At 38.7% G+C, this 8,344-nt stretch overlaps 1 long non-coding RNA gene across 1 annotated transcript in view; it reads left to right on the top strand.

Moving 5' to 3' along the window:
- The window catches only part of LOC134578327 (uncharacterized), a 90,170-nt gene extending 86,546 nt beyond the window's left edge, over positions 1–3,624 (top strand). The window contains exon 3 of the long non-coding RNA XR_010086099.1: positions 3,289–3,624. This is a non-coding gene — a long non-coding RNA (uncharacterized LOC134578327). The remainder of the gene's footprint in view (positions 1–3,288) is intronic.
- The last annotated feature ends 4,720 nt before the right edge of the window (positions 3,625–8,344 follow it).

The raw sequence follows: 8,344 nt of genomic DNA on the forward strand, positions 1-8,344 counted from the left end.
GATCAGACTCTTCTTTAGCCTTGAGGGGAGTGCACAGAGAACCTTCTCAAGCAAAATGTTACTAAATGTCCCGAGGAATTAAAAAAAACACAAAAAAAAAACGCAGCCTACCTCGTGCACCCCCTCCCTGCCTCTTTCTCACACACATTCAACATCTTAATTTCGAGAGCCAGATCAACGCTCTGTCTGTCACAAACACTAAAAGACACATTGCGGAGCGAGATCTTAGCGTTTGGTTGAAAATACTTTTAAAAGAAATTGCTTTTATGTTCAATTTTACTTTTTCCATAGATGAAAGTAAACATTCTGTAAGCGTAATTCACGGATGTACATACACATTATAATAGGAATAAATTCTGAATATAGTGTGCAGAATAATGCCACAGCAGAATAGCTTATATGGGTGTAAATATTTTAACGTGAACTGCCAAGCTTTGGATTATTTCAAAACGTGGGCGCTGTCGTCCTAATCTATCAGGGATCAATAATCACTCCTGCGTTATTACTTCTCCCAATGCATCTACTTCCATTAATTTTGACATCTTACGCTGTAACTTTGTAACATTATTTCCTTTCAGTAACTGCAGGCATAGGCGTCATTTGGCAACACTTTGACGCTGACCGTACGCGTGCGCACATTTTAGACACATGGACATTCTGGAGACACAGGAAATACACAATATAGTCTCCATATTTAAACTACAATTCTGTTTGATACTGCAATCTTTTATGGTTCCTTTTTGACCCAATAGTGCGTTCATTTGGTGACTCTCTGCTTTTGGTCTTGGTTATTCGTTATTGTGATTTGTTGGTTCCCTAGGACTTAGATTTCTCTCTTCTTTGGAGGTTCTGCTTGTTAAAGGGACACTCCAGGCACCCAGACCACTTCTGCCCATTGGAGTGGTCTGGGTGCCAACTCCCATCATTCTTAACCCTGCAAGTGCAATTAGTGCAGTTTTTATAAACTGCAATATTTACCTTGCAGGATTAAGTTCTCATCTAGTGGCTGTCTTAACAGACAGCCACTAGAGCAGGGGTTCTTAACCTTGTCCTCAGGACCCCCTACCAGTCCAGGGTTTAGGGATTACCTGGGTGTGTCTAAGGTGTTTAGAAAAAGAAAAAAAAAACACCTTAGAGTCTAAGGTGTTTTTTCCCCCCCTTTTTCTAAACACCTTAGACACACCCAGGTAATCCCCAAATCCTGGACTGGTAGGGGGTCCTGAGGACTGGGTTGAGAGCCCCTGCACTAGAGGGACTTCCGGGTTCTTAAAACCCGAAAAGTATTTTGAGTGACGCAGGACGTCCTCGCGCTATGCATGAGGACCTGTAGTGTCGCCGGAATCCCCATAGGAAAGCATTGAATAATACTTTCCTATGGGGAGGTCTAATGCACTTGTGCAGCTATTGCAGCGCATGCGCATTAGGTCTCCCCTGCTGGCTGGCGTCGGTTGGGGAGGAGCATGGGCGGAGCCTGACCCAGCACCGAGGTACATCAGCGCTGGATTCAGGTAAGTCACTGAAGGAGTTTTAACCCCTTCAGCAACATGGGATGGGGGGTGGGTGGAAGAGGGGCACTGCAGGGTTCTGCAGTGCCAGGAAGAGTCCCTTTAAGCCTGACCAATTCAAAGCTTACCCACACCTTGCATGTACAATCTTTAGAGAATACTGACAATTGTAGCAAATAAAATGGTAAGAAGTAAGCAGCTATCAATAGCCGTATAAGATTAGAAACGTAAGATAAACGGGACAAGATAGAACTAAACACACTCTAATATGTATTATCTATGAATCAATATCGTGGTAACATTCCCCACCCTCTAAATCTATCCGTTTCCAGCATGAGAGTGCTAAAATCCATTGATCCTGTGAACATTTTGGAGAATTTGATGTAAAGACCAGTTCGTATGCAGAAAACTTTATTTAATCATTAATTTTCAGATATTGATTTCAAAACGTGTCTGTGGAACTGTAATGGCTATTTATCTACCCCTGACTGTAACCAGTCTTGCATTCTAGTTTTTAATTCCATTTTCATTCCAGAATTAAATACTAAAAAATGGGGAAACATGCAAGGGGTGAATAATTGGCAAGGCCCTATATGTAAATGTTATGTATGTCTGGAAACTTCAGAAGAGGCGTGCTGAATTTATTTATAAAACATTTTGCCAGGAAGGTTACATTTAGTCAACACATAGACTACAAAAACAAAGTGGATTGGCCCACTTAACAATAAGCTCCATAATTTGGTGTAAAACAGTGAGATTCAAATGGGGACACTAAAGTGGTTGAAATGTCAATATTAAAAAATGAATACAAAAAAAACTTACAGATTTCCTTGTAGATGATAATAATTGTAAAACTCCTAACAGATAAAGAAAACATTTTTAATATAACAGAATAGTAAGGCATAATAGTTTATTATGTGACATAACCGTAATCAACTGCTTCATGAGGTTCCTGGGCATGGTAGTCCACAATAGCTTTGTATAACAAATCAGCACGTAAATGGGCACGTAAAAATGAATACTTAAAGGGATACCATAGTGCCAGGAATACAACTTTGTATTCTTGTACCAAAGGTCCATTAACAGCCAAAAAGCGCCTTCAGTGGCTGTCTGGGGAACGTTCTGGAAGACAGCCACTGGTGGCTGACTTAGTGCTGCAATGTTAATATTCTACTACTCTGGAACTGCAATGTTTTACATAGCAGCACTAAATGCAAAAGGGACCCAGCACCCAGACCCCTTCAATGAGCTAAAGTGGTCTGGGTGCTTATAGTGTCCAGTGAAAAAACTACACTAAGTCACATCCAACGGATTCTTCATTGATTGATACCTAGCGGCTAAGCTGGCTACTGCTGTTTAGCAGATTATCAGATTCACAGAACAAATAACATTGATGTTCAGATACCCTAAACCTCTGTGTTTATCAGTAGACACAATCACACTGTCTCAGATACAATTCTGGCCAATTTTCAGTGAATGTCTGGAGAATGTTTGGTTCAGTTTATTAAACCTGTCAGATTTTTCACCTGTTGCTTTTTGTACCTGATCTAACATTTTAAAATTACGTCATTTTTTTCTCCAATGCACTAGATTTATGACTATTCCAAACAGAAAAGGCTGGTACATTTTTCCACTCTAGAAATTTGATGGCCTTCTGAAATGGAAATTTGTGCAACAACTGGTATAATGTATTATGGAGGAAAAACTGGCACTTTAAATATCACTTTAATAAATAACCAACCAAAATAATGACGGTTTTTATGTGCTTTTTTTTTTTGGAAAGCTGATGTATACTACCCCATTGTCTGCTATGAAAACAGCATAATGTTAAACCATCGGCAGCACCTTGGAACGCAGTGTTGAATAGTTATGTAGGTTGCTCTATAGTCTAGTCTGCTCTGAAACCAGCAGGAAAAAAACAATTCATCAACTTAGGCATAGCTTTCCATTCCTCCCTTGCCCAAATATTTCATTCATTATTCAACAGCAGTTTCTTACATTTTGCTCCTAGAAGTGGAACCATGTTCGCTTGTCTAAACCCTTTGAAGTATAATAGATTGTGTTCTTTTGTTGGACTTGGGGCACAAACTGTAGGCCAGATATTGCTCTGTATACTTTGAGTCAGCCCCGTCTGACCTGTGTTTTTTTTTGGGGAGGGGGGGGTTCAAGGAAACCTTACCTGGCTCCTGGAATGGTGGGCCTTCGGTTAAAACTGGAAAAGTTTGAGTGTGAAACACCAAGCAATATTACATTAAAAGACAAATATTTTACCAACTGAATGCCACACATGCAGGAAGTACTTTTAAATTGAGTAACAACTTATTTAGTGGGTCTCCCAACCATCTACATTACAGTCAGTCTAGCACAACACATCAACAAAGGCAGTACTTGCATCCAGGAGTTGAATCTCTTCTGCAGTCGAACAATTCTAAATATAAACCGGATCAATCATGATTATTACATAAATAGGGTGTGACTTGCCCACATTGCAGAAATAAAAAAAAAAATCAATAATAATTCAACTTTATAACTTTTGACTGAAACAGCGGTATGAATGAATCTAACTATGCAGAGTATATTTTAAAGAAAATGAAACTCTGGGCCCGTTTAAAGGTAATCGGTTTAAATGATAAGGTATAGCTGAATTCCTTATAATTTTATGGCCCACCTATTCCAATTAATACATTTGACCAAGCTGATCCATTAGCCATAAACCAAGCAAGTTTGCAAATTGTCCATTAAGTTAGAAAGAGTCGAGGACAATGCTCGATGATCTGCAACCTACTCTCTGCTAATACAAAATGTTTGTAGCTGAACTACAAGAAACATGTGGCAACAGTGGCATTCGCCATTCGGCAATAAGCAGCTAGTCTTCATCAGACAACTGTTACTTGTGTGACATTCTAGAAGTGGTTGGACTATTCTACAAAAGGACGACCTATAGCAATTCAAATATTTTTAAATGTATTTTTCCTTGTGTTGCAGTTTTTTCTTCATCTTTTATAGATTGAGAAGATTTTTTTTCCCCCATTATTTATACTTTTGATTTTCGACTGGTGATAATGAAATGTTTTGACAGATATGTGAATTGATTGGTTGGTCTGTGTCTGAAGAGTTCTCCCTCCTATTTAATCTGGGGACTGTAACATGTATGTTAAACTGACTAATAAGATATTTGATTAACATGAACAGTTTATGGTGCAGTCAAGTGGCTAGTTGTTTTGGGTGTAATGTTTCTATTTTGAATATTTTAAAATATGTTTTCCCCTTCCTAAAGCCACAAAATATAGATGGCTGTAATTGAAATGCCCTCGTAACAGATCTGTGAATTCTCTGTCCACCAACTAAAAGACCTGACCAAATCTTGTTCATATGGTTGTTAAAGGCAATAAAATGGTATCATTTGGAACAGATGATTTCAATTCAGATAGAATAAGTTTGTTTGTGCTCGATCCACTTTGCCATTTTTCCTGTTAATACTTTTTGTAAAACTGTAAAGCGATATGGAAGATAGTCACTATATAAAATGCTAATAAACGTGTTTCCTACCACACTTCCACCAGTAGTTAAATAAAATCACTCGGAATTCATAATGTCCTCCATTGTTTAGATCCAATATACAGTAACATGCAAATATATCGAATAGCTGCATTTAAACTGGGTTTTCATTCTCAAATTACTTCAGTCTTATGAAGTTATTTTAATTCTGTTTTTGTATAGAATTGCAGAATACACAACTGGAATTTTATCAATAAAACAAAAACCTATTAGCTTGAACTGAAATATGATACGTTAAGGATAAAAATAATCCAGTGTCCCCCTTGTCAATGTTAAACCAACGCCATCTTAAGCCACTATCAAACTGAGCATCACAGAAGGTCTGGCATTTTAAATTAGTACCAAAAATGCAGGAGAGCAGAGTTTGTTTAGACATGACGTTGGAAGCCGGAATATTTCCCACGAGGCTTGCCATATCTACAGCAAAGAGACATTTGGGGAAACTTACAGCGGTTATCTGTAGCACAGACTAAGATTAACACAAAGTGTGACTGGAAAAAGAGGATACCATTAAACCCACACAAAAAAACACATGGGGGGCTGCATGTAATTGTGGGGGAGGGCAGATCCGAAGAATAAGCCCAAGCACGATACCCATACACTGTAAATGTAGAGTAAATCATCACTTTCTATATACACATAACTAGTGACTGTATTTTATCACCATGGAAGGGAAACATTATATGCTACATTTTCCAACAGAAAAAATATTTACAAATAGAAAAATAATGCATTTCGTGGCAGGATAGCATTTAAAAATATCTATAAACCAAAATCAGGAGATTTAAAAGAAAAAAAAAGTCCCCACTTTTGTTTACATTATGTTTGTTTCGTTGTTTTGACATTTTTTTAATTTTAAGTGTAGTTATCAAGGTAAACTGGATTTTATTATTACACAGAAGGAAAACATCTCTTCATTGCATTAGCAAATGTACGGATTTGTTTTGATAAATAGAAAATGAATGTAACCGTTTACCAACACAGTGTAAAGTCATACGGAGCTCTGCCTGCGTCTGTGCACGCCTCTATGCTGTAGGAGGGCAATTTGCAAGTCTTCCTTAAAGGAACACTTTAACCCCTTAAGGACACATGACATGTGTGACATGTCATGATTCCCTTTTATTCCAGAAGTTTGGTCCTTAAGGGGTTAAGGTCAGGAACACAAACATGTTAAAACTACTATCTAGCCCCCCCCCCGGCTCCCCACAGCCTCCCTAAATATAGTAAATCTTACTTGTATTTAAGTCTGGATCTGCTAGCTCTGCCCCGGTCTGCTCTCATCATCAGAAGTGGTGGTCTGAGCCAATCACAATGCTTCCCTATAGGATTGGCAGATCATGGGCAGAGCCAGCAAAAGTCAAACACAGCCATGGCCAATCAGCATCTCCTCAGAGATTATTTGAATCAATGTATCTCTATGAGGGAAGTTCAGGGTCTCCATACAGAGGGTGGAGACACTGAATGTCAGTCACACTGTGCAGCACTGCCCCAGGAAGCGCCTCTAGCAGCCATATAAGGAGTGGCCAGTGGAGTTATCACTAGGCTGTAATGTAAACACTGCATTTTCTCTGAAAAGACAGTGTTTACAGCAAAAAGCCTGAAGGTAATGATTCTACTCACCAGAACAAATTCAATAAGCTGTATACTATACAATAAACTGTAGTTCTGGTGACTATAGTGTCCCTTTAATATATATCTGTTCATTTATCATCTTAATAAAGGGAAAATATCACTACACTGGAAATTATAGCACGGACACTGAAAACAAAGATTAAAAAAAATAAAAAATATCACATTTAAACGGTTAATCTTTTCTGTGTCATGTGACGCTTAAGATTTCACAATTGACATCACAATCCAGTTGATTACAGCCAGGAAATGCATCTCAAATGAGGGGAACAAAAACATTAGGGTTACGAGTGAAATGATAATGCCATAACACCCCCCTCCCCCCCAAATTGCACCATAGTTTTACATATAAACCCATGTCACAAAATGTTGGTAAGGGATCAAGTGGAGCCACTAAAGGGGAGTAAAAAAAAAAAAAAAAAGGTGTAAATGTATATGCAGCATTCCTTATACGTAAGCACCATTGTTTAGTGTCTCTATCTTGACAGCCAAGTACATAACACAAAGCTTATGACAATGATTGACAGGTAGATAGAGGCACCTAGTTGCAAGAGCCATGATTTCCTTAAATGAAAATTTTACTTTTTTTTTGTTAAAAATGGGTGATAATTCACAATATTAAAAATTCTGTGAAGTGACAGCTCCCCTCTACTGGAGGGTTTATGTTCCTAATGTGCTCTGGTGTCCCTTCCCCCGTCCCCACCCTCCAGTTTCATATTAAACTGTTTAGGAATTGGTTTGCACTGCCTGAGACTTCCCCCATGTTGCCCACACCTATAATGCAAACGTAACTCTTGCGTATTAATGACGTCCGTTTCATCCAATCTGGACAATATTGGTCAGCCAATATTGATGGGCTTACCAGCACAGGTTAGGCAATTTTACAAACATGATGTCCTAGTGTAAAACGGTTACTAAATGGCCAAATTTGAAATGAACATTCCACACACAACTAAAGCACTTGATGAAGTGCTTTATATGTGAAGAGTGTGTCCTCTTTTCCATTTTACAAAACGTGGAGATTACAATAGAAAGTAACTTATGAATTATTGGTCAAGCAGACAACACATCCGGTTACATCCTGGATATTTATCTCAGTGGAACTAAAACCAAGAGGCAGCAATTGCCCAGAGCACCTGCCCTGCAAAGACTTCTCACTGAGCTGCATTGGGAAGTCTGTGATTGGACAGCCACAGAACGTCTGGGCGGGGTTAGAAGGGGAGGGCTTGCAAAGGCCTCAGACAAGGGAAATGCTGTTTTTAGACATGACACCATAAAGAAATGTTCACGTTTCCATTGTGGGCATAACTACCAAATAGAGATTTATTTTTTTTATTTATTTTTTAAGTCATTGTATCTAGGCCACAGACAGTTGGGGCACTGTGCAATATAACCACTTCAGTGAGCTGTAGGGATTATGTTCTTAGTTTAAGACACTGTCCATCAATGGGAGACTAGAATAACTGGCAAGGCTGGGAAACCAACTGAAACGTCTTTTCAAAATCACCCCAATAATGCCGCAGACCGAGCACACAATTCTGATAAGCACCGTTGCAAAATAGTGAGCATTGGTTGGGATAACTAAATATCTATCGGAGGTGCATAAACGTGGCTGTCAGAATGGGGAAAGCAGGCAAGTTATTTTATGTAAA

The sequence above is a fragment of the Pelobates fuscus genome, chromosome 12 (assembly GCF_036172605.1).
Source record: "Pelobates fuscus isolate aPelFus1 chromosome 12, aPelFus1.pri, whole genome shotgun sequence".
NCBI classification, from domain to species: domain Eukaryota; kingdom Metazoa; phylum Chordata; class Amphibia; order Anura; family Pelobatidae; genus Pelobates; species Pelobates fuscus.